The sequence below is a fragment of the Artibeus jamaicensis genome, unplaced genomic scaffold, assembly GCF_021234435.1.
Source record: "Artibeus jamaicensis isolate MK-2021 breed Jamaican fruit bat unplaced genomic scaffold, CSHL_Jam_final scaffold_1283, whole genome shotgun sequence".
NCBI classification, from domain to species: domain Eukaryota; kingdom Metazoa; phylum Chordata; class Mammalia; order Chiroptera; family Phyllostomidae; genus Artibeus; species Artibeus jamaicensis.
The window spans coordinates 11,742,175-11,768,475 of NW_026522028.1; the positions used below are offsets into that span (position 1 = coordinate 11,742,175).

General features: G+C 39.9%; 1 non-coding gene across 1 annotated transcript; it reads left to right on the plus strand.

Annotated features, from left to right (window-relative positions):
* Positions 1-11,621: 11,621 nt before the first annotated feature.
* Positions 11,622-11,726, plus strand: LOC119047531 (U6 spliceosomal RNA). The gene has a single exon (XR_005082164.2). It is a non-coding gene; the product is annotated as a U6 spliceosomal RNA (small nuclear RNA).
* The last annotated feature ends 14,575 nt before the right edge of the window (positions 11,727-26,301 follow it).

The window sequence follows — 26,301 nt, forward strand, 5'->3', positions numbered from 1 at the left end:
GATAGTTAAAAGCACCTACTCAAGGTTTTGACAGTGTTTTAATAACTTAACTAAAAATCCCTGACATGTTTATAGGTCCTTGAGCCAGAAATAATACAAGACCTTTCAATCATTTTCCAGAGAAAGATTAGTTAGAAAAGAAGCTGTTAAAAAAAAAAAAGCAGAAAATGCTGTTTGATTTTCACTCCACATCACTGACTACTGGAAATCCAAATAGGAGGCAATAAATTATCAGTTTATGAGAAAATACAGACCTTGGAAAATGTTGTGATAATTGATTGTTTTATATCCCAAAAGGTTAAAAAACAGCTAATTTTATTGAACTAAGCACAATCCTATAAAAATTAACCGTTTATCTGATACTTGATACTTAAGTCATCTTCTATGTGCTTATCTTAACATGAGCAAGTTGCATCCTGTTGGAATTCAGCTGGCTATAATTAACGCCAAGTAAGAATTTTTAATATGAGTCCCAAGGGAAATGATTTTTAAATAAACAATGACTGACAATTAGGTGATTTTCAAACAGTATTTTTCACATGAGTCATTAGTTGAATAAGACATTGTTTAAAGCCTGAAAATCATCAACAGCCAAATTCCACCTCATGAATTATAAATCACAGGACACAGCAAACAAACTAGCTCCACTGAAGATGTAAAAAGCAATATGTGACACCTAGAAACAATGACCAGTAATAATGAGCACACTAGGTGTCCAAATTGTTGCCTCTATGTACAATTTTCCACTAGAGGAACCACGGTTCTGGAAGAAATGATTGATTCCTGGGCTGCAGCCAAAAGGTACAAGGTGAACCAGGAATATCTCCTCATAACAGAAAGCTTACTGGGAGTGTGTCAAAATGTCTCAGGAGCCAATTTAAAGAGGTTCCAGTTGGCTAAAGATTTAAAAATTTGAATGTCACAAGAATAATTGCTATGGATTGAAATGCATCAAGTAGGTTGGTGAGTTTATAATGGGATTTTGTTAAATGATGAACTAGTGGTGATGGTTGCACAGCTTTGTCGAATATACTAGAAACTAGTCAAGTGTATACATCAGAAGGGTGAATTTTATGGCATGTGAATTATACCTTGATATTTTTTAAATTATCACCTTTGAAGAATGCTAGAGAACCAACTCCTTATTTTCAAAACTAGTGAATGGAATGATCAGGCACGTATCCTGTACGAACTGTTCCTCAGGCTAAACAAATAGTTGATGAAGGGATTTTTCATTTAGTAGGAGTATTTCAACTAATATATGAAGGCTTGGTAGAGTTAGAGTACCACCATTTTTGCAATCTCTAATGAATCAGTGGATCTAGGCAACGATCATCCATGGCTGCTAAATAGAGTGGCAAGCAGACCTATGCCTCAGGATGGACATGCACAATACCATGAGCCAAAGACATCAGATCTGAACCTGATCAAACCTCTAGCTCTAACTGCCAATTTGCAGGAAATACAGGGGACGGAGAAGCTTGTCAATGAAGCCGCAGGGATGCAATCAATTAAATCAAAATAGTGGGAAACTTTGGGCCCTGCTTTTTTCAACAAATAAGAAAAAAATTGGAGGGGAAAAGAATAGACGAAAAAAGACTTTAAAGACATTATCAATTGCCGCATATGAACTTAGTCTCAATCTTGATGCAAACAAGTGTAAAAAAAAAAAAAACCGATCAGACAATTGAAGAAATGTGAACACTGATTATATTGTTGTTAACACTGACAAGATAGATGCTGGTATAAAAATTATTGTTAATTGGTTTATGTGTAATCATTGTGTGAGTATATCTGTAAAAGAGTCCTTATCTTTTAGAGATACATTATCAAATTATTTGCAGATAAAATGATACACGTAAATGATTAAATTCTGTAGCGCAAACACCTGCCTGCCTTGCTGCTAGAAAAACAGTGGGGCAGAGACAAGGCTCAGAGATGGCCTTCAAAATAATAAGGGAGAGTGAAGACAGAAGAAGGTTTGAGGATATGGTGTGTAAGGAATATAAATGAAACAAGACTAGCCACGAGCAGACAATTGTTGAAGCTCGATGATAGGCATATAAGGAATGGATGTATTATTCTCTTTGTGTATCCATTTGACATTTTCTTTAAAAAATTTTTATTGACCCCAGTAAAGGGGTGACATTGGTTAATAAAATTATATAGATTTCACGTGTGCAATTCTATAATACATCATCTATTTTGTATTGTGTGTTCACCACCCCAAGTCAAGTCTTCTTCCATCATCATTTATCTCCCCACCCCTCTGTCCCTCTGGGTGTATATTTGAAATTTTCCATAGCAAGTTAAAAAAAAAAAAACGACAGGCCCTGGCCAGATAGCTCAGTTGGTTAGAGGGTCATTCAATATGCCAAGGTTTCCCCTGTCAGGGCACATACAAGAATCAACCAATGAATGCATAAAAAAGTGGAACAACAAATCAATGTCTCTCTCTCCCTCCCTCCCCGACCTCTCCCTCCCCTCCCTCTCCTTCTCCTGTCTCTCTCTCAAATCAATAAAGAAAAAAAAATTTAATACAAAACAGCCCTGGCTGGTGTGGCTCAGTGGATTGAATGCCAGCCTGCAAACCAAAAAGTTGCTGGTTCGATTCCCAGTCAAGGCACGTGCCTGGGTTGCAGGCCAGGTCCCCAGTTGGGGGTGTGCGAGAGGCAACCAATCACTTACACACAGATTTTTCTCTCCCTCCCTTCCCCTCTCTCTAAAAGTAAATAAATAAAATCTTTAAAATAATAAATAATAAAAAGCAAACAACAATAAGCATCACAGACAAAAACACTTTCAAATTTCAGAGAATCTTTAGAGTGGGGCAAGCACTATAGATATTAGTTGCTTCCTTTCTCAATCTTCTGTGGACCATAACTTATAACACCACTTCTTTTCAAACCAATTAGTATAATTAAGTAATGAAATCAATAAAACTAGACTGCTTATGATTAAGAAAACTGCAGTGGTTTTCAAATTTGCAAGGGAATACCTTGCTAAAGATGCAGATTCTTGGGCCTCAATTCCTAAAAATTCTGATTTTTAGTAGGTCTAGGATAAAGCTCAGGAATCTGCAGTTGAACCAGGAGTCCAGGTGATACATTGACAAGTGAGCACACATCAATGACACTATAAGAAACATTAGTACATCCTGGTAAATGCTTCTTTGCCCATATTTATAAGAGTTTCTCTTGGAGGATAAGGAAGTAAAATTGCTGGATAGGTCACATTTTCAATATTACTCTCCAAAATGATTATACACACATTTTAATACATGACTAATATACATTCCCTCCAGCAGAAAAGAATTCCCAACTCCCCATCCCTTAGCCAATTCTTGGTGTGTTCATACTCCTTAATTTTTGCCAAGAACATAACTATCTTAAGAATGACCTTTCAGATAGGAACACTTGTTAAAGCAGCTCTCGAAAATTCCACCTTTTGAACAAAGACTCTTTTGTAATGACTTGTTATTATTGTAATTATTTTCATCAACATAACATCTTACCCCAAAATAGTTCTATGAATATGTTCAAAGGAGTGATAATTAAACATTATAGTTTAAAGCAAAAATGTTCTTACCAATTACAGGACATAAGCATTCCTTGTCAGAGAATCTCATATGGAAGAGATTTTAATTGTGCTCTGTGTTTACATGAACCACCAATGTTTTTTACTTGTTTTTGCATACAGACATCAAGCAAACAGAAACAACCCAAACTGAGAGCAAAACAGGAAGAAGCAGCTGGCAGAAATGTGGAAAGTTTCATAATTCTCAAAAAGGTGAGGCAAGCCAAAGACACAGCAGGAATCAGACTGAGTAACATTAAGGTTTCTGTAAAGGTTGAGCTGTGCACATGACTCCTAGGCGCCCTGGCCACGGATCCCCCACTTTATGGTCACAACATTATATTAAGGGAAAATTCACACAAAAACCAAGTAAGCAATAAGGTGTCAGAGCATTACTTGATCTCGTCTGGTGAGGAGTTTGGGAAGGTTTTTGCTGAAAAGAATGATTTCATGAGTAGCCTTCTCCCCACCCCAAAATGGATTATGAAGAAAAGGTTGAAACCAAACCTGAGCTTCTCAAACTTTAATGGAGATGCTGTGAAAAGGCTCCTTCTGATGCAGGATGGGGCCCAAGAGCCCACATTTCTAACAAATTCCAGGGCGATGCCGAGGATCAGGACTCTCTGGGGCCCTGCAAGGCTCCGACGTGGCTCCTCACTTCGACTCTGCATGAAGTCTGTCACTGAGAATTTCTGTGGCACAAACACCTGCCCGCACTGTTGCTAGAAAGACAGTGGGATGGGCACATGGCAGAAACCCATTTCCTTTGAAACGCTCCATCCAGGGGAGGGGCTGGGTTCTGTGTCAGTCAGGGGCCTAGAGTCCTCCCCTGGGCATGAGATGGCCCAGGAGGGTTGGGGGAGGTTCAAGGCGTCAGCAGATCTGGGCATCGATACTGTGTCACCCACGTCCATGCCCCCAGGAACTCGATGTTCAGAGGCGGAGACAGAAAATGACACAGAACAGACACTGAACAACAAATTGCAGGTGCGTGATGTTCCTGGCCCAGAGACACAGATGAAAGATCTTTCTGAATAACGTTTTCCTAAGCCTGAGGGAGGTCTCTATGTATAGACTCAAAGAACTTACCCCATTTCCGGGAGAATTACCTATCTACCCATAAACACATTTGGCAATGAGTTTTAGCTACCACAGAAAAACACCTGCAATCATCAAGACAGCAGAAAGCAAATCATCATCTGTTCTGCACACTACTTGGTGCTTTACAGAACTTCTCTCATTTAGACCTCACAGCATTCCAACAAAGGGTGGTGCTGGCCTTCAAGTTGACCAGATTCAGGAATTCCAACCATGTTGACAGGCTTCCTCCAGACAGGACACAGGCAGCCCCAGGCTCACGTTATCCTAGCTCAGTAACCCCAGGAGAAAGAGACGGGGTCTCTCTCCTGGTCTCACCATACCAGGGCTCCAGCCATGTGTATGCCGTGTGCTCACCCTTGGATCCGTCACAGTGGCCGAGAGAATAGACTTAAGATAATTGACCAGGGGCTGAGGTACTATGATTAGAATCCCATCAGAATTCAAAGGGTGGAGTGAGAAAAAATAAACAAATACAGAGACGTTTGGCCAACAAATGCAAAAGGCCCCCAAGGGGACGGTCTATGAGTTGTCCCACTGTACAGATGAGGACAGTGAAGATGAGAGAGGCCAAGTAACTTGCCCGAGGTCACCCCTCCAGTACGAGTCAATCAGCCAAGGTGCAAACCAAGGTGGTCCGACCAGAGCTCCTAACCACTGTGCTACAAGGCAGGGAAGTCAGTTTGGTTTCAGACTTCTCTGCAGCAACAGCTTTCGGAAGAAAATGCAGCAACAGCTAGACTTTTCAGAGAAAAAAGGCTGTACCCAAAGAGTCTTCCACTCTGCCAAACTGTCTTTCACAATATAGCTAACAAATATTAAACACGCACCGTGTCACAGGCACTGTTGTGAGTTCTAAGAGGACCTCTGTACTGCTACACCTGAGCCCGGGTAGGGGAAGATGGAGTTCCAATTCTCCCAGAGTGACACATCTATTTTACAGGAGGGGAGCTGGGCAGGTATAATCTCCCAGGGTCTTCTCTTAATGTTCCTGATATGGAACCCCTGCCCTGTGAGGAAGCTGGAGCAGGGGTGATTGGAACCCAGTTCGGCAGCCTGCTGTTGGGTACTAGAGTTTTTGTCCTGTTGTGTGGAGACTGGGCCGGGAGAGAGGTCCAGTCCTCTGCCATGCATCTGCCTGGACACAGCTTCTGCAGCACAGGGCTGATTAGAGATGAGAGATGCTGCCAGCTTGCCCTTCCTGGAGTGAAAGCATAGTGTGAGACTGGGAGCTGGGAGGAGAGGGAGCCCCATCTTCTTGGCTGCATCTTCCAAGAATAGAGCTTCGATCACACTGAGCTGGGGAGTGGGAAGCAGTTCTCGGCTCAAATGCCACAGATTCCCGTTGTTCTTACTATGGTTTAGCAGGAGACTTTCTTGAATAAATGTTTCTATTTGCAGTAAGTCCTTGGGACAAATTCCAGAGACATTAAATGGTTGGGGTTTTGAAATAGTTTTCACCAGTTAAACGGTTCTTTCACTGGAGAGAGTATCTACTAACCTCCTCACCCCACTGTTTTGGAAGTCGGCTGCCTCAATAGGGGTTCTTTTTTTTAAGGTGAAAAAGAAACTTGTTTGGTAGTATTTTAAACTCATGATTCGAATATATTCCATGAGTTTTAATCCACTGCAATTAATTTTATTGGTGCTCAAATTATCTTAACTGTGGCTAATTGGAACTTCTTTAAGTTGCCTCCTGAGTGCTTTGGACATGACCCAGGCAGTGTGGCTCACGGCTTTCTCACTAATAAAATACTATGTACGTTACCTCCCTCAAACTGAAGAAAAACTTTAAGGTCACACTTAGCAGGATCAAAGCGAGTACATATCCCTTCCAAAGAAACAAATAGGATAAAAGCAAACAGTTAAAAGGGAAAACACAAATTAAAACTCATAAAACAAGAATGATAAGGAAACATTAAAAATAGCATAGAGAAATATGGCATAAATAATGAAACAAATGTATTAGTGGTCATGATAAATATAAATGAAATCTACTCCCTTATTAAAAATTAAGATTCACGAATTAAATTAAGAACTCAACCTTGCCCTGGCCAGTGTGGCTCAGTTGGCTAGAGCATTGTCCTGTACACCAAATCGATGTTTCTCACATCAATCTCTCTCTCTCTCCTTAAAATCAATAAAAATATCTTCAAAAATTTAAAAAGAACTCAATTTTGCTATTTTGGACAACATGGACGGCCTAGAGAGTATTATGTTAAGTAAAATAAGTTGGATAGAAAAAACAAAAACAAAAATAAAATAAATAAGTCAGATAGAGAAAGACAGATACCATATGCTTTCACTTACATATGCAGTCTGAAAAACAAATGAACAAACAAAACAGAAACGAGCTCATAGATATAGAGAACAAACTGATGGTTGCCAGAACAGAGGGAACAGGGGTGTTGTGCAGACAAGGGGAAGGGATTAAGAAGTACAAATTTCCAATTATAAAATAGGTCATGGGGATGTAAGGTACAGCATCGGGAATAGAGTCAATAATACTGCAATAACTATGTCCAGGGACAGATGGGTACCACACTTATTGTGGTGGTCACTTTGTAAGGTATATAATCACGATGTTCTACACCTGGAACAAATATAATATTGTATGTGTGTCAACTGTACTTAAAAAATTTTAAATCTCATTTTCATATTATTTAAATGAAGCACAAAACAAAACGAGGTTAAGGTAAAGAAAAGGGGAAGTATATAAAAAATACAAATTAAGAGAAATGAAAAATGCCGAACATTAGTGGAATTTGACATTACACAGTGACATTGAAATTTATAAAGCCAAAATATGAAGGGTGGAGGATCATTTAATAATATGAGTAATAAATCTTGCTTACTAAACAATACACCTTTTTTCCCTCCTGCCCATGCAACATCTACAAGAACGGAATATATACAGCTGCAGGAACAGTGGCCCCTCTACAAGGTTCAGTTGCTGAACAGGACTCACAGGACCCAAAAGGACAAAGCTTTCAAACACACAGTTTATTACAGGGGAAGGACGCACTATAGCAAGAGCCTGGAAATCAGAATAAACGTCACAGCGGGTGACTCACAGCAGGGGTCTGGAGAGGCCATGTGCAAGCTCCGTGTCTCTTCCCTGCCCCCACCCCAGAATCAGCCATTTCTTTCAGCCCTGGCTCCATTTATTAGAGAATGGTACTTAGAAACAAAGATCTGGATGTGTGCTCATTGCTGCTGCGGCGTCACTGCTTCTAGCCCATCTCAGCAGTCAGAGCCAGGCAATATACCTAAGTATACTACCCCACATATATATGCATACCTATATTTCTGTGTCTACCAACTAGAGTGTAGTATTTGTGTACAGCTCATTTTGTCACTAGCCTTACATTATTTAGTCAAAGCACTTTCTCTTTTTATTGAGGTAGAATTGACATATGACATTAAATTAGTTTTAGGTGTACAACATAATGGCTTTGGATAGTTTGTATATATTGCAAAAATTAGCATCACAATAAGTCTAGTTAACATCCTTCACCATACAGTTACAGAAATTTTTTCCTTGTGATGAGAACTTTTAAGATCTACTCTCTTAGCAACTTTCAAATGTGAGATACAGTATCATTAACTATAGTCACCATGGGGCACATTACATCCCCATGGCATTTATTTTATATCTGAAAGTTTGTACCTTTGACCCCCTTCACCCATGTCACCCACCTCCGACCCCTGCCTCCAGCAACCACTGATCTGTTCTTTGTATCTATGAGCTTGAAAACACTTTTTCAGTTTCCCTACCTCTTCGGTGAACTTATGGCATATGGTTTTAAACACAGTTAGAATCATCTGTCACACTCTGCATACCATGTTGGAATCACTGACAACCAGGTTGAGTTTTTAAATTGGCATACAGTAAAATTCATTCTCAGTGGTGTACCATCCTTTGGGTTTTGACAATTGTAGAGACATGAATCCACTGCCACCACCCTGGTACAACCCATTATGAACTCAACCCTTCTCTCTCCCCGATCCCTGGCAACCACTGATGTGCTTTCCATCCTGTATCCTGTGGTAGCCTGAATAATGACCCCAAAAGGTATCTATACCCTAATGCCCACAACCAATGAATGTTCCATCATACAACAAAAGAGACTTTGCAGATTATGTTAAGGATCAAGTGATTGGGAGATTATCCTGGATTATCCAGGTGGGTCTTAAATGTAACCACAAGGGTCCCTAAGAGAGAGCTGTAAGAAAGTCAAAGGAGGTAGGAGGAGACCCCCAGGATGAAAGCAAGAGGCTGGAGTGATGTGAGCAAGGAGTCACAAGCTAAGGAATACAGGCAGCCCCCAGAAGCTAGAAAAGTCAAGGAAATGAATTTTCTCCTGGAGCCTCCAGAAGGAACGCTTCTCTCCCTCTCTTTCTCCCTCCCTTCCCCTCTCTCTAAAAATGAATACATAAAATCTTTTAAAAAATAAGTATCATTACCCAGGAAAGACATGATTAAGTAATACAAATAAAAAGGATCACAGGCTTTTTAAGGTCAAGGTATGTTCACAAAAGAAGCCGTAAGTTCTGATTTCTGGCTGTCTTACAAGACCCCTTTGTTAGACATAACATTTTCAAGGACATTTTAAGAAACAAGAAAACTGTGTGGTGATTGCTGGGTGGAGGAGGATATAAGGGGACTAAATGGTAATGGAAAAAGTATATAGTAAAGATTAAATTTTTAAAAAAGAAATGAGAAAATCATCTTATTCCATTGCTAAGATTTCCTACATCAGCAGTTAGGAGGGCCTATGGGTTTCCAGAACAAATGATGAAATTCCATTATTTAGAACTAGGAGAAATAAAGACAGCTCTAAGAAGATTAAAACTTACTGTGAAAAGGAAAAAGGCAACATGGAACTCTAAACAATGGAAAACGGCCATATAATGTTATCTATCTAGTGTGAATAGAAAAAAATTGACAATGAATATTTGAATTTCTGATTTATTATATTGGCAATCCACTCACCCTGGGTCCTTAGTATTGTTTGCTATCACACTTGTCAAATAGTTTCACAGAGTCATTAAAACCTGTTTTTTCCAACAGATGGTGCAATGACACCTCTGCCAGTGGAGTTTTTCCTGAATAAAGAAAAAAATGAATCATTCAAACATAAAAATGGCAAAAACTTCCCCTAAGGGACCAAAACTACAGAGGAATAATTCTGAGTTTTACTCATAATGCAAAATCAGGTACGGGTCACAAAATATCCAAAAGTCTTTGTAAAACCAACTACAAAGCGTATAACAAATACTTGTCAGGGTGTGGGATTTTCTCTTACTTACAAGCTATACGAGTTCGCCTGCTTCGATTCCCTGGATGCCAGCAGCACAGTGAGCAATACAAGCATCATCGGCATTTGCATGGGTTCTCCAGTTCCGTAAATCCCACAGGGCCCATGCAGAGGGGCGGCCCAGGCGGACACAATATGTACCCAGTGCAAGTTTGCATCACAGCTGAGGAATACTGGCCTTGGGGGATTCGCGTCTTTTATAGTGAGCTTCCTCTCTCTCCCAGGAGATAGCGCCTCATCTCTCAAGGCATACAGCCTTGAGAGATGATGGCCTAGGTAAATAGGGCCAAGGCCTCGCATTCTTGGCATACAAAACAGAACAGGCACACTCTGGGCTGTGACAGATTGCATCTCTCAACCATATTATGCCTAGAGAGAAAACAGGCCATCTCGCTTTCCACTTGAAATGGATGATAAGATGCACTGCTCAAAGTTTTGCACCTAGGAATATTTTCCTTCACCACTGTCTTTCAGGGGCTAGAAAGGAGCCATCCCACTTTTACCCAGTGCCAGCAAACTGTGCATAAACCAGGCCTGTGTTTTTCTCTTAACCAATCATAGAGAGCTCTGTGGAAAGCCATAATGTGGGTTAAGGAAAAAATAAATAAATCGGAGAGAGCAAGAATCATGCAAGTTTTTCCTTCAATATTTTTTCACCTTTATTTTCCCATCATTAATGGAACCATTATATGAGAAAGGGTTTTTTTCAAATGAAAATTCTATATAAAATTGCTAATGGTATTGTCTTTTATGTATTCCCTAAGATGGTTGGTTCCCCTTTGACTAATATATCTATCTTTTTATAGGACTTTAATAATATTAGCCTAATATAAGCAAAATAAAGCTTACAGCCGTGGCATAAAAAATGATGAACATTCTAAGGATGTGCAGACTTTTTTTTTTTTTTAGTTTGTCACAATTACGACCATGGGAGTTTAAAGCACTTCTTCATACAATTTACTTGTGCCTTCTCACTAGCTGGGACTCAATCACACACACAGCATTACTATTTTCTAATGGAATACCGTTGTCACATCCAATTTATATTTCCATAAATCAGAAAACACCTATTGCTCTGGCCGGGTGGCTCAGTGGGTTGGGGTGTCATCCCATGCACCAAAAGGTTGCAGGTTTGATCCTTGGTTGGGGTATATATGGGAGGTGACCAATCAATGCTTTCTCTCTCTCTCTCTTCATCCCCATTCCTCTCACTCTCTCTCTCCCTGTTCCTCTCTCTATCAAATCAGTAAACATATTCTTGGGTGAGGATAAAAAAAACCAACACCTATTACCTGATGGTCATTTCAAGTAGTATACACCCATCTCCTTTCACATTCCCTGAGTGGACCCACCAGAAAGCTGGACGGTGCAGCAACCGGTTGATACGGTCCCTTCCCAGGACACAGAGGAGGTAGAGAAGGGTGCAGTGAATCTAGCAGGGCAAATGGAAGATATCCAGCACAGCCCATAAATGGCGTTGATGTCATTGGTGTGATTTTCTAAACCATTAAACCATTCTTGGGAAAGTTCCAAACAAAATAACACACACTCCTTTCGATTTATACAGTAGTTCTGTTCCTGGAAAATTCCAGGATATTAAAACCATGCAAAAAATACTTTGAGGTATGCCCACTTCAGCAGCAATATGCTAAACTTGGAATTATACAGAGAAATGAGCAGGGCCCCTGTACTAGAATGACATGCAAATTTGTGAAAGCATTCCATATTTTTTAAAAATCCATTTTAGGGAAAAAAAAGTATTTGGAGTTTAAGTGCCAAATGAGGTCAGGGTTAGGCTCAGACAATTGCAGATAGGTTTTTTCATATATGTGAATGTCTAAGAGGATATTTGAAAATTATGTAAGATGTAGGAAAGTTTGTCCTTGTAAGAATGTCACATGCATTGAGGAGCATATGACATTCTTGGCTCCTGTCCATTCACTGCCAGGAAACTCTTGCCAGAGGATTCTTGTCAATCACTATAACAGCCAAAATAGCCCGATGTGTTTTCCAAGCACACCCTTGGGTGGTACCGCCCTCGGTGAGACCCACTCTCCTGAGGTGAATTATTCTTCCTTGCAGAATTTGAGTTTGAGATTTCATCCACTTAGTGTCTGGGGGCAACACAAAATGGAAGAAATGACTTCTCAATTTATGGGTCCTTGTTCAATCCAACATACTAAGGTCTCCAACCCAGCTACCAAACACTGGCTGCCATTTCTGGCAACACATAGTTGTGAATTTGAATTTTCTGATTTGGTATAAATAAAAACCAAGAAAATAACCAGATGTGAAACTCAAGCTTCATATGGAGCCAGATAAAAGTTTTAAAATGACCATATTTCATGTCACTTAGTATTAAACTATAAATGTTTCTACTTTTAACTTATGCGTTCTAATACATACATATTATATAAAATTACAAAATATAGACACAAAAATAAAAAGTGAAAACATCACATACTGTGGTAGAGAGAATAATGCCCCGCCCTCAAGATGTCCATGACCTAGTAATCCTTTGAACTTTTTACATGGCTAAAGGAACTCTGCACATGTGACTAATTTAAAGATCCCTTTTTTTAAGAGAGGGGAAGGGAGGAAGAAAGAGAGGGAGAGAAACATCAGTGTGCAAGAGAAACATCAACTGGTTGCCTCTCGCATGCCCCCTGCTGGGGACCAGGCCCACAACCCAGCATGTGCTCTGACTGGGAATCGAACCAGCAACCATTTGGTTTACAAGCCAATCTACTAAGCTACACCAGGCAGGGCCAAGTGTCCACTTTAAATAATGTTATTAATACTTATAAAAAATACTCAGAGTCATTTTTAATACTTGCCTTTTACCTTCAGGTTTAACACAAGATGTTATAGAACAAATAATTCAACCTGACAAATAACATTTCCCCAAAGTTCTATTTTCAGTAAATTTTTTTCTCTATTGAATGAGACTTGACAATAAATACTATAAAATCTCTCACAATCACCCTGCACATGGGTCAACAAATATTACTGTAATATACTTAACAGAAAGTGCAGGACAAGTTTTATAGATGCTTAAGTAACAAGGGTTAAGTTCTCCTGACCAAAAATATCATACCCACTAAGGAAGAGATTAAGTAAGTTATGTGAGTCAAAGAATTTTCTGGCACAACTTCACATACTCATTAAAACTCTGTTCAATGTCATAAAACTAGTTTTTTTTTTCTGGATTATTAGTGAATTAAAGAGGCTGAGGAAACCTTGAGGAAAAAGTCTCCTCCTCAAGGTAAATAAAAGGGTTTTATTTATCTCTTGGTTCCCAGGTCTAGTATAGAACCTGGTATATCAACTCTGTTAATGTTAAATAAATAAACTGATAATTGGTGGAAGGAAGGAAGGGAGGGAGGAAAGCAGGAAGGAATACAAAGAATCCAATGAATGACCTAAAGTGGTTTTAAGTTGCTCCGAAACATATTTAAATATCTTAAAAGTAATAAATACAAAGCAATAAAGAACTGAAGGAAGTTAGCCAATACCTTAGTTTAAAGCTAATTTCCGTGAATCAATGAAAGAAATAGGCTATAAACCCAGAATTGAAGATTATGTAGACCATGGGTACAACCCCTACTTTAACATTTTGGAACCCATGTCATTTTGTTTATAAAATGATTAGTCTGACCTTCAAGATGATGAGAAACTGGAGATCTACAGCCCAGATCTCACAACCCACCCAGTCTCTTGGCAAACAGTAAACTCAGTGGAAGAGACAGTAATTGTCTCTGGGGTGCTATTGGGCTCAACAGGGACAATACTGCCCTCTAGGGAGTAGCTGGAAGTTTCTGGGTACATTGTTTTTTGACACGTTGGAGTGAAACTGCAAAACATTAGTGATAAAGGGAATCTTTTTTTTTTTAATTTATTTATCTTTAGAGGGGAAGGAAGGAGAAAGGGAGAGACAACGTCAATGTATGGTTGCCCTTTGCGCATCCCCTGCTGGGAACTGGCCTGCAGGGAACCGGCCTGCAACCCAGGCATGTGCCCTGACTGGGAATCAAACCGCGATTGTCTGGTTCGTAGGCCCGAGCTCAATCCACTGAGCTACACCAGCCAGGGCAAGGGAATCTTTTTTTAAAGATCTTTATTTATTTAGTTTTAGAGAAAAGGAGGGTGAGAGAGAGGGGGAAAGAAACATCAATGTATAGTTGCCTCTCGCACGCCCCCAAGTGGGAACCTGGCCCACAACCCAGGCATGTGCCCTAAAATGAGAAATGAACTCACGGCCCTTTGGTGTGCAAGCTGGCGCTCAATCCGCTGAGCCATACCAGCCAGGGCTGATAAAAGGAATCTTAAAAGCCACAAAAGAAAAAAAAGGTATTACCACTAAAAAATGAAAACTAAATTACCAATGGACTTTGCATCAGCCAACAGCTGATGCCAGAAGATAGTGGAATGGTATTTTCAAAGTGAAAAGGGGAAATTATTAGCAACATAGCATTTTATACCTAGGTAAATTACCATTATAAAGGCAAAATAGAGGTATTTACAGGCCTACAAAGAGGTAGCTTACCACTCTCAGACTCTCACTAATAGAATATTGTGGGTGTGCTGATTTCTGGTGCCAGCCAAGATGGAATAAATCCATACAGTCTCTCTATGCCACGTAGAACTACAGTCTTGGGGGGGGCGGTGCATACAAACACAACCACCTGAAAGCTCTCAAACATAAGCAAAATCAGGTGGATTGAGAAGGGAAGGAAGAACTCGAAGAAGTGAGTCATACAGGGGTGAGTTACCCATACAGTCAGTATTTGAGCTACCTTTCTCCCAAGAATGATCGGAGGAGAAATGGCCAGCAAAGCTTTCTTAGCACAAGGAGGAAACCTCCAAGGAACCCTATACGTCTGGCCAAACAACTGAGAAAACGTGCTCCTGAAGGCTGGAAGTGTGGAAGGAATCACACAGAGGAGACTGCTAGAGAAGGGATTAATTCTGCGTATGAACTAGCACAAATTTCAGGCTCACTTCTGAGCTGAGCATGCACGGGACAGAACCAAAACAACATAGTAACAACTTTGAGAACTAAACTACTATATAATATAAAACACGACTCAAACTAATACCTGAGTAGAGCATATGTGGGATAAGCCCGAATTATCAGAGCAAAGGCTTTGAAATGACATTAGGACCACTGCACATGTAAGTTACAGCTTGTAGTCTAACTTATTTGTTAGCTGTTATTGCTAACGGCTTATTTAAAGCAGGTTGATTGTCTGCTTAAAAAAAAAATTCATCCAACAGAGATCTTTAACAGAGCCCAGATTCTTACAACATAAGATTCAAAATATCCAGTATGCAATCCAAAATTACTTGATATACAAAGAATCGAGAAAATGTGACTGATTCCCAAGGGAAAAAAAACCATACCACAGATGGCCAAATCCAAGATAACTCAGATGTTGAAATTAACAAACAGACTTTAAAGCTGTTATAATTATACTCTGTGAGGTAAACACACCCTCTATTTATTTATTTATTTATTTAAAAAATTTGAAGATTTTATTTCTTTATTTTTAGAGATAGGGGAGGGGAGGGAGAAAGAGAAGGAAAGAAACATCAATGGGCGAGAGAAACATGGATCAGCTGCCTCTCGCGCGCCCCCAACCAGGGCCCCCGGCCAGTAACCCAGGCATGTGCCCCGACCAGAAATGGAACAGGCCACCCTTCGGTTCGCAGGCCAGCACTCAATCCACTGAGCCACACCTTTAAATAAATGAAAATATAGTTCTCAGCAGAGTAAAAATAAACTATAAAAAATAAGCAAAAAGAAATGTTAGAGGGTAAAAACACAATATATAAAATTAAAAATTCACTAGATGAGCTCAATAGAAGTAGTTGTGTTTATATAACATATATAAAATGCTCATTTTATTTTTTTGTTGTTGTTTACGTTTTTATTTATTTATTTTTAGAGAGAAGGGAAGGGAGGGAGAAAGAGAGGGAGAGAAACATCAGTGTGTGGTTGCCTCTCGTGCGTCTCCTGCTGGGAACTGGCCTGCAACCCAGGCATGTGCCCTGACTGGTAATTGAACCAGCGACCCTTTGGTTTACAGACCCATGCTCAATCCACTGAGCTACACCAGCCAGGGCTATCACTTCATATATAACATGAAATATCACATATATGACACACAGTCACACCATGGTCCTAGAATGTCTTGGTTCTCAAACAATTCGCTTCTTGATCACATTGTTCATGGAAAAAATGTCTCAGTTACTTAACAAAACTCCTGATCTTGATTCTCTACCAGACAACCCTTTCATGCTGATACCTGTATAATGAGTCATATGTCTCTAAGACAAAGGAGATTCAGTTTTCGAACAAATTGCTTCTCGAACAGTTTTCTGGAATGAATTAAGTTCAAGAACTGAAGTTCCGCTGTATTATATATTTATATATGATATATAATTTTAATATATTTTTTACATACAGAAAAATGAGGATTATGAAGACTGCGGATACAATCCCTATTTTAAAATTTTGGAATCCATGTCATTTTGTCTATAAAAGAGGATTTATTCTAGCCTTTGAGATTATTAGAAAATGAAGCTCCACGGCCCAAATTTCACAACCCACCCAAGTCTCAGGCCAGAAGAACAACCTCAGGAGAGACAGCAATCATCTCAAAATGCTATGGGTTCAACAAGGACAAGTCTTTCACCTAAGGCCTTCAACTGATTGGATAAGGCCCACCTACATTATTGAAGATAGTCTGCTAAATTTACTATTGACTTAAATGTTAATCACAACTTCAAAATACCTTCACAGATGATCCAAGATGGCAATGGAGTAGGTAGAAGTCATACTCACCTCTCCTAGGACCAACCTGAAATTACAACTAAAATACAAAAAGATTAATCTAAAGATAACCAATTTAAGACTACCTGAACAGAAGTCTTATTATAACCAAGGACTTATAGAAGCCCCATCGAGACTGTTAGGAAGAGTGGAGACACGAAAAGGGCTGGCCCCACACCCCCACACGGTGGCTGAGAATCCAGAGGGATATCTGAGCTGCAAAGTTTCCTCCCACCACAAGCATGGCGTCTCATCCACATGCTGAGCTCCCCAGCCCAGAGTACCAGAGTCATACAGAGAAGCCCGCATAACACCTGGCTGCGAAAATCAGTAGTGACTCTATCTGCCAGGGAGAAACGGGAGTACTAGAAATCCAGGCACCCTCTCAAAGGGCCACATTACAAAACCATGTCTGAAGCCACTCACCCCGAGCTCTGGAGAAGGAAGGGTAACTCAGAGAAGACTGGAGTCGTGCTACAGGAGAGTGGGTGGTGTGGCTCTGAAGAGAGAGATGAAGGGACAGCAGCCAGGGGTCTTGTGCTGAGTCCCTCTTCCGCATTGCCCACAGAACCTCTCCTGGGTGGAGCACTCCTCTCTACGTGGCATCATCCTGGGGGAATGCAATAGCTCCACCCTCCCAGTCGCCCCACCCCACCAAGCTCCTACCCAGACGAGTCAGCTTCCCAGGCCTGTGGTGTAGAATTTCTTGGAGGGTTCTTGAGGGCAAACTCAGGTGATGTCAGAGACCGAATTGGGTGGTTCTGGGAAGGGGGCCATTCCCTCCCCGCATTCACCTGACCAGTGCTTACCCCCATTGGCCCTACCCTCCCGACTCCCAGTGGTGCTGCCCTGCCAAGCTCGTGCCCTACAGAATTGTCATCTGGCTGTGGCCAGCCTGGGTTCATAGTGCAGAGTTTCTAGAAAAGTTCTTGAGGGGGTCCAGGCAGAGTTAAGCATAGATTGAATTGTGTGGCTCAAGTGTGGGTGCCATTTCCCGCCCCCCACATGCCCAACCAATGCCACCATTGCTGTGTACAACCCTCCCTTCATATGGCCAATGCTGGTTGGTTGGGGTCTGGTGAACTCTGCTGGCCTCACCCTGAAGACTGCATGAGAAACCTTCCCACCACAAAGGTCTGAGGGCCCCCACGGGTGGTGGCTGACCTTGTTCTCTAGGGCTTTTGCTGACTGACCTGAGTCCTAGCACTGGTGCTGATTAGAATCTGTATTATTCCGGTGAACAACTCTCACCCCTACTTGGTGACTCATTGAGCGAGAACCTACCTCAAGCAATTCACTATGACCAGAGGCTATTTCGGTGACTAAGACTAACAGGAAGCCGCAGGCAGAGGTGGATCTCTGGGTGCTTAGAGCCTTTTGCTGACCTTTCCCCAAGCTCAGTGCTAGTGGGAGCCAGCCTTTGTGTGCAGCTTGGCCCTTCCCATGCATACCCAGGACCAGCAGAGAGAGCGCAAACTGTGGATTTTTTGGTAGCTCGAAACAGGTAGCTTAGGGTGAGCCACACACAGCACCTGACACTGATCTGCTGCAATAGAGTCCCTCCCAAGAGGCCCCCAAACTAACACATCTGGTGGCAGCCTTCAGATCACATCAGAGCACTACCCAATTAGCTCCAAAAGTGGCATACCCAAAGGGAGCTATCAGCAGGCACCAGACCCTGTTGGGGCAAATTCTGCTGCATGGGGTCAGCCCCTGAACAGCAGCATATACATTGTGATCGGGGTCAATCCCCACCTTCAGCCAGCCTAAGAGTCACCCCCACCCTCCAATGGGCCAACAGCAGTCAAGACTCAAATACAAACAGCAGGGCTAACATAATCCACACAAGAGACATTCCTGGAATACCTAGCTCAGGTGATTAGGGAGACTGCACTACGGAGTCCCACAACATACCTACTACATAAGGCCACCACACTAGGACAAGGAGACATAACAGACCTACCTAATACACAGAAACAAATACAGAGAGAATCAAAATGGGGAGACATGGAAACATGCCAGATATGAAAGAACAGAAAAAATTCCCAGAAAAAGAACTAAATGAAATGGAGGTAAGCAATCTGCCAGATAAAGAGTTTAAAACAATGGTTATAAGAATGCACAAGGAACTTAGTGAAAACTTCAACAAAAAGACAGTAAGCATAAAAAAAGGACATAGAAACCATAAAACAGAACCAGTCAGGAATGAATAATACAATATCTGAAATGAAGAATACACTAGAATACAGGTGGCAAACACAAGTCCCAAGGGTTGAATCCGGCCCTGCACCTTGTTTCTGCCCAGTGGCAGTGCTGAACGCTTGCTTAACTGTTAAGGAGTAGTTACATTTATACAGTTCTAAAATGACATTATTCAGTCCTTTGAAGGTAACCATGGCCCCCGTGAAAATGAGTTTGACACCCCTGCACTAGGAGGATTCAACAGCATATTAGATGAAGCAGAGGATCAAATCAATGACTTAGAAGACAAGGTAGCATAAAACACCCAATCAGAGCAGTGAAAAGAAAAAAAAAGAATTAAAAAAAATGAGAATAGTCTAAGGGACATTTGGGACAACAAGAAATGTAACACCATCAACATCATAGGAGAACCAGAGGGAGAAGAGAAAGAGCCTTTCTTTTCCTCAAAAAAGGATTAAGAACCTTTTTTTAAGAAATGATGATTGAAAACTTCTCTAACCTGGTGAAGGAAAAAGACACACAAGTCCTGGAAGCACAGGGTCCTAAACAAGATGAACCCAAGGAGGCCCACACCAAAATACATTCTAATTGAAATGGCAAAGGTTAAAGACAAAGAGAGAATCTTAAAAGCAGCAAGAGAAAAATTGTCACTTACAAGGTGGCTCCCATAAGGCTGTCAGCTGATTTCTCAACAGAAACATTTCTGGCCAGAAGGGACTAGCATGTAATATTCAAAGTGATGAAAAGCAAGGACCTACAACTAAGACTTCTTTACCAGTAAGGCTTTCATTTTAAATTGAAGAAGAAATAGAGAGCTTCTAAGACAAGAAAAAGCTAAAGGAGTTCACTACCACCAAACCAGTATGACTATTTTAAAGGGACTTCTTTAAGAAGAAAAAAGAAAAAAAAGAGAGACATAGCCATGAAAAATAAAATGGCAGTAAACATGTACCTATCAATAATCAGTTTAAATGTAAATGGCTTAAATACTCCAATCAAAAGACATAGGATAGATGAATGGAGAGGAGAACAAGACCCACATATATGCTGACGCCCACCTCAGAATAAAAGACGCACACAAACTAAAAGCAAAGAAATGAAAAAGAGATTTCATGCAAATGGAAATGAAAAAAAAAGCTGGGATAGCAATGCCTATATCAGACAAAATAGACTTTAAACCAAAAGCTATAACAAGAGACAAAGGACACTACATAATAAAGGAATCAGTCCTATAAGAGGATATAACCATTGTAAACATTTATGTACCCAACACAGGAGCACTTAAATATATAAACCAAATCTTGATGCACATAAAGGGAGAGATCAGCCATAATACAGTCATAGTAGGGGATTTCAGTAGGGGACTTTAGGTTTTTTGCGTTTTTTAAGGGTTTTATTTATTTATTTTTAGAGAGAGGACAAGGGAAGGAGAAAGAGAGACAGAGAAATATCAGTGTGTGGTTGCCTCTTGCATACCCCCTGCTGGGGATATGGCCCACAAACCAGGCATGTGCCCTGACTGGGAATCCAACCGCCAACCCTTTGGTTCTCAGGCCAGTGCTCAATCCACTGAGCCACACCAGCCAGGGCGGGACTTTAGTTTTGTTTGTTTTTTTTTCATTTATTGATTTTAGAAAGAGAGAGAGGAACATCGATTTGTTGTTTCACTTATGCATTCATTGGTTGCTTCTTGTATGTGCCCTGACCAGGGATTGAACCCACAACATCGATGTACTGGGATGATGCTCTAACATCTCAGCTACCAGGCCAGGGCCTTGAACTGTCAATTTTAAATGGGTGAATTGTAGTATGTGACCTGTATCTCAATAAAGCTGTTGTTCTTTTTTTTTTTTAAAGAGTAAATATAAAAAGAAATTACAAAATATTTATAGCTGAATTGGAATCTAAGTATTACATACCAAAATGTATGGCATGTAGTAAAATCAGTATTTTGAGGTAACTTCTTAATTCTTAAATGGATTAATTTTAAATAAAAGAAGGAAAGCCCCCAAAGTGGCTGATTACAAATCTGGGATAGGAAATGTGCAAGACAAACCTGTGACAACTTGCAAGGATGCCACAGGAATCACCTTGAAGGGGCCCCACTGGCCAAAAAGGGATTATTTGAACACCAGATATAATAATGACTGTAATTGATTGAAATGTGTAAAGTATAGAATATACCTGAGGCCACAGAGATAAATTTAGTAAACCTCACTATACTAGAACACTATCTCATAATTCGGCAAATTGATTAAGAGAAACAATTAAGCATTTATCCTGGCATTACTGTCCCTAGGCAGGACTCCAAGGTTACAAAACAGTTAATAGAGGAAATTTCTTCTTTGTAAAAGAATTCCAGCAAAAAAAAGAAAAAATGCCCCCAAAATGCGAGAATTAGAAAACCAACATTTTGCCAATCCTAATGAACTTATGGATTTAGATTACAATTGTCAGTGCAGGTGAAAACCTCTAAGTGAGAGGGGAATTTTATAATGGAGGGAATTTTATAATGGAGGGATCACAGTAGGAACACCTGAACCCCATAGTCAGTTTCAGCCCATAAAACTGGAACAAGAGGCCCTGGCTGGTATCGCTCAGTGGGTTGAGTGCCCACCTGTGAATCAAAGGGTCGCCAGTTCGATTCCCAGTCAGGGCACATGCCTAGATTGTGGGCCAGGTTCCCAGTGGTGGAAGTAGGGTTGTGTGAGAGGCAACCACACATTAATGTTTCTCTCCCTCTCCTCCTCCCTTCCTCTCTGTCTAAAATAAATAAATAAAAATAAAATCTACAAAAAGAAGAATGTGAATTAATTATATGGGTTCTAGTATCCAGAATATTAAAAAAAATGTCTACAGCTCAACAGCAAAAAGATAAACAGCTCACTTAAAAAATGAGCAAAGGACTTGAATAGCTTTTCTCCAGAGAAGATACATACATGGCTCACAAGCACATGAAGAGATGCTCAGTACCATTAATCATTAGGGAGACGCGAATCAAAATCACAATGAGATACCACTTCACACCCACTAGGATGGCAGAGCATAAAATAAAAAGTACTGATGAGGATGTGAAGAAACTGAAGCCCTCATACATTCCTGGTGGGAATGTAAAACGGTGTAGCCACTTTCGAAAAGCTTTTGGCTGTTCCTCAAAAAGCTAAAACATTGAATTACCATAGGAACCAGTAATTCCATGTCTACGTATATACCTAAAAGAATTGAAAACAGGCATTCAGACAAAAACTGTAGTTGAACGCTCACAGCACCACTACTCACAATAGCCAAAAGAGGAAAACGCCCCAGATGTTCATCAACAGATAAATGATAAACAAACTGTGGCATGTTAGTCAGTCATACAAAGGAATAGAGTACTGATGCATGCATGCTATGACATGGATGAACCTCAGAAACATTGTGTTAAGTGAAAGAAACCAGACACAAAATGCCACACCACACACTGTATAATTCCATTTATATGAAATATGCAGAGTTGGCAAATCTATAGAAACAAAAAGCAGATCAGCGGTTGCCAGGGTTTGGGGAGAATGGGAATGGGGAGTGATTGCTTAATGAGTATGAGGTTTTCCTTTGGAGTGATGAAAATGTTCTGGAATGAGATAGTGATAATGGTTGCACAATATCGTGAATGTACTTAGTGGCAATTGTATGCTTTTGAAGTGGCTAAAATGCTAAGTTTTATGCTATGTGTGATTTATCACAAAAAAATTTTTTTTGAGGAATCGTACACCGTGACCAAGTGAGATGTATTCTCTGGATGCAAATCTAGTTCAATATTCAAAAATCGCATCAACAAACTAGAGAAGAAAAACCACCCAGTCATATTAATTGATGCAGAAAAGCATTTGACAAAATTCAACATTGATTCTCAATAAAAATTCTAAGAAAACTAGGGGTGGAAGGTGACTTCAACTTGGTAAATAAAATCTACAAAAAAAGCTTACAGCTCACATTACGCTTATTGGTGAGAAATTGACGGCTTTCCCCCTAAGACTGAGAACGAGGCAAGGATGTCTGCTTTTATCACCTTATTCAGCATTGTACTGAAAGTCCTGGCCAGTGCAACAAAGCAAAGAAATAAAATAAAATAAAAGGAATCTTTCTTAAAATAAAAGGAATCTCTATTGAAAAGAAAGAAAGAAAGAAAGAAGACTGTCCCTATTTACAGATGACATGAATGTCCATGTAAAAAAAAATCTATAAAGTAACTCATAGAATTAATAACTTTGATACTGTCACAGGAATACAAGATAAATGTATAAAATCACTGTATTTCTATACCTTAGCAATGAATACATGGGCAACAAAGCTTAAAATACAATACCATTTATAATCAGTCAAAAATGGAAATACTCAGGTATAAATCTAACAAAACATGTATAGGATTTGTGTACTTGAAAACTATAAAACACTGGTGAAAGACAAGTGCCTAAACAAACGGAGAGACTTTCTGTGTTCATGGACTGGGAGACTCAACATAGAAAAGATATCAGTTCTCCTCAAATTCCTATACAGGTTTAATGCAATTCTTATTAAATTCTAAGCAATATTTTTATATATACAGACAAGCTTGTCCTAAAATTTACATAGAAAGGAACATTAGGATAGCTAAATCAATCTTGGAAAAAGAAGAATAAAGTAGAAAAAAATTATAGCCCGGTCCCCAGATGAGGGTGTTAGAGAGGCAACCAGTCAAATGTTTCTCTCACACATCAATGTTTTTATTCCTCTCTTTCTCTCTCTCTCATACAGTTATCCAGACTGTGTGATATTCACAGAGGTATAGACATAGATCAATGAACAGAACAGAGAATCCAGGAACAGACTCACATAAATATACCCAATTGATTTTTGACAAGGATGCAAAAGTAGTTAGTGGAGGAAGAAGAGCCTTTTCATTAACCGTGCTGGATCAATTGAACCTCACACCTGACACAAAAATGAACTCAAAATGGATTGTGGACTTAAATGTGAAACATAATGTTATAAAACTTTTATTGATGACTTTTTAAATTTATTGATTTTAGAGAGAGAGGGAGATGGAGAGGGAAAGAGAGAAACACTGATTTGTTGTTCTGATTATTTATGCATTCATTGGTTGATTCCTGTATGTGCCCTGGCTGGAGATCAAACCGGCAACCTTGGTGTATGGGGGTGATGCTCTAACTATCTGACCTACTTGGCCAGGACCATGAAACTTCTAGAAAAAACATAGGATAAGATCTATACGACCTAGGGCCATGCAAAGTGTTCTTAGACTTAACACCAAAAGCACCACAAAAGGAAAAAAATGGGTGAGTTGAACTTCGTCAAAATGTCCAATTTTGCCTTGTGAAATGCCTTATTTAGAGGATGAAAAGTCAAGCTGGGAGAAAATATTTTCAAACTACATGTCTGACAAAGAATTACTACCTCAAAATTCAACTGTAAGAAAACAAATACTCCAATTACAAAATGAGGTCAGGGCACATGCCCAGGTTTCATGCCAGGTCCCCGCTTCGGGGCATGCGAGGCAAATGATCGATGTATATCGGTTTCTCTCCCTCTTTCTCCCTCCCTTCCCCTCTCTCTAAAAATAAATAAATAAAATCTATTTTTTAAAAAAGAATAGCAACCCAGAAATTAAAGGGGAAAAAAATTTAGGTAACAACGGGTCTACACTAATAGTGCAGAGCATAAAAAAAGTCTCTAAGGGAGATGAAAAAGACTCATTGCCTTTGCCTTTGTGAGCCCTAGTCCAGAACTGCGCATGGTGGCATATTTTGAGATGTATTTTCACTGCCCTGTCTCTCGCCGTACAACCAGAGGCTGGCATGGCCACCAGCCCCTCATATGGTGCATTTCAGATTGGTCACTAGGTGTCAGTAGCCTGCTCTGGCTCTTTTAAAGATCAGTACTGAGGAAAGCAATAGGGAGAGTCGGTATTGCTTTTTCTACGGAGGCACAGCTGTCAAGATGAGCTGGGTTGAGAGGTTACCGGAAATCCACCAGTCTGAGTGTTAAATTGATCACTCTGCATTGGCATAGGAAAAGCCGGTCTGGAGTTCCTGAATGTTCTGTTAATTCTGCTGTGTGCGTATGGTTATATAAAAATAAAAAAACACTGCATGAACAAAATAGATACATTAATAAAACCTTACTTTAAAGTCATAGTAATCAAGACAATGTGACATACAGATCAGTCAGTAGAAAAGAATTCAAGAAATCAAATTTTACACCCATATCAACTGATTTTCAATCAAGACACCAAAGCAGTCCACTGGAGAAAGGATAGCCTTTCTAACAAATGGCTTGGGGTCAACTGGATATCCATACAGAAAAAAAAAAATGAACTTAGACCTTTACCTCACACCATAAAAAAAATCAACTCAAAATAGATCATAAACCAAAATGGAAGAGGTAAAATTGTAAAGCTCTTACAAGAAAACACAGGAGAAAATCTTCATGGCCTTGGGGTAGGTGAAGAGTTCTTAGATACAACACAAAAAGCATTATCCATAAAAGAAAAAAGTTAGACTTCTTCAAAATTAAAAACTGCACTTTAAAAGATAGCATCGAGGGCCCTGGCTGGTGTAGCTCAGTGGATTGAGTGTGGGCCTGCGAACCACATGATCGAGGTTCAATTCCCAGTCAGGGCACATGCCTGGGTTGCAGGCCGGTTCCCAGCAGGGGACTCACCAGAGGCAACCACACATTGATATTTCTCTCCTTCTCTTCCTCTCTAAAGATAAATAAATAAAATCTTTAAAAAAAGTTACCATTGAGAAAATGAAAAGCCAAGCTACAGAATAGGAGAAAATATTTGCAAATCACACATCTGGATAAGGGACTTTTATTGAGAACACATAACAAAACACTTACAACTCAATAAAACAAACAGCCCAGTTAAAAATGGGCAAAAGATTTCAATAGCTATTTCACCAAAGAAATATGAATGCCTAATAAGTCCATAAACAAGATGCTCAATATCATTAGTCATTAGGAAAATACAAATTAAAATCACAATGAGATACCACTACGTATCCACTAAAATTAGTAGGATAAAAGAAGACAGCCAATGCCAAGTTTTGGAAAGGATGTGGAGAAACTGGAACTTTTGTACATTACCGATGGTAACATAAAATGGTACAACCACTTTGGAGAACAGGTTAGTAGTTTCTTGAAAAGTAGAACACAGACTTACCATCCAGCCTAACATTCCATTTTTAGGAACCTACTGAAAGAGAAATGAAAGCACTTGTCTCCACA